Source organism: Brassica oleracea, chromosome C4 (assembly GCF_000695525.1).
Source record: "Brassica oleracea var. oleracea cultivar TO1000 chromosome C4, BOL, whole genome shotgun sequence".
In the NCBI taxonomy this organism is placed as follows: Eukaryota; Viridiplantae; Streptophyta; class Magnoliopsida; order Brassicales; family Brassicaceae; genus Brassica; species Brassica oleracea.
In genome coordinates, this window is record NC_027751.1 from 38,844,478 (window position 1) to 38,846,189 (window position 1,712).

Consider the following 1,712-nt stretch of genomic DNA (forward strand, 5'->3'; position numbering starts at 1 on the left):
AAAATATATATATATATATATATATATATATATATATATATATATATATATATATATATATATATTAGGAGGGTTGTTACAAGGTTGTTATAAAGTTGTTAGGGTTTTTTTTGTCTTGGCCGATTTTATGCTTGTATAACTTGATATTTTTCGTGCATAATTACATGTTTGAGGTTGCATAATTAGACTAAGAATAATTACATGTTCTTGTGTCTAAATCCTATTAGAATTAGGATTTGAAATTAACCTAAAATAGTTTATTGGAATTTTCTGAAAATTTAAAACTTAATTAATTTAAATTAGTATTCCAGAATTTGATCATATGAAACCTAGGAATAAAATTTCATGATTAGATTGAAATTATTCATATACTAATTGATTAAAAATCGATTAGACCTAGGAAATTGAATCGCATGATTAAATCCAATTAGAAATAGAAATTGCCTTGATCACATACTTGAAATCTGATTTGGTTGCTTTATCACATGATATGTTTAAAATCTGAATCGTATGTCTTAACCAAATCTGATTCGCATGCTTCATACCCAAAATCTGATTTGTTTGATCGCCTAGCTCGCATGCTAAGAAATTAAAATCTGGATTGATTGTTAAAGATAAAATCCGATTGCATGCAGCATGGAACCTAGATTTAATATGCTCAGTCACATGCTTACATGATCCAAATCTAATTTGCTAGCTGATTACTTGATTGAAAATGATGCCTTGCTTGTTTAAAAGATAGAGATTGCATGAAATCCTATCCGCATGATTAAAAGCTTGGCCGTAGGATCAAAACTTCATCATATGCTAAACTTGATTCGATTACATTGTCTGGCCTATATGTGTTTTTAAACCTTGAATCATATGCTGAAAAATCTAGCAAATCCGAAACACATAACCAAATCCTAAAACTGTTTGGATTTGGCTTGGCCAAGACTATACATGTTCATATGAACATTTGTATGATCGTCTAGCTTAAATCTTGATCAAATGCAAAGTCTAAATTCTCTTGGCCAACCTTTAAAAGACCTTGACCGAAGGCAAAAGCTTGGCCAAATTGAAATTTCTATTGGCCAAATATGAAATCTAGTCAAATTAATAGAATCTCTTGGCCAAAATTCATTGGCCAAAGTCTTTTGAATAATCTAGCTTGGCCGAATTTAAATCCCTATTAATCTAATCAGACTTAATTTATTTATGGCTATTTGTTGCACACTTTGATTTATTTAATGCATGATGTTTTCAAAATTATTGTCTAAGGGAACAAAATTTGATATTAAATTACCTAAGTTTGGGATTCAATACGAGATAAATGAACATTAAGTGTTATTATCTCGAGGGGGAGAATCAGAGAATCCCTAAATAAGTTAAGCATCCACGACAACAATAGCCCAAATAGAACTCGGTGAAAATCATATCTGAAAACGAAATTGCACAACAAAAAGATTATATGGATATTAATGATTGGCAAACCGGTCATGCCATTTCGGTTAAGTATGCAACATTCTATTGAATGGTTTAAGATTTGCTGCCCCTTTGAATAAGGGAATTGATAATATGAGTATTCACCATGATATTTCGAAAATAAGCAAGGAATTTCGTGGACTTGATCACCCACGGATGGACTGATCATCCATCATATGTGACGACATATGGTTGTACATATCCTTGTCAAAATTTTCAATAAGTTTGCAAGAGTAATTGGTGATACC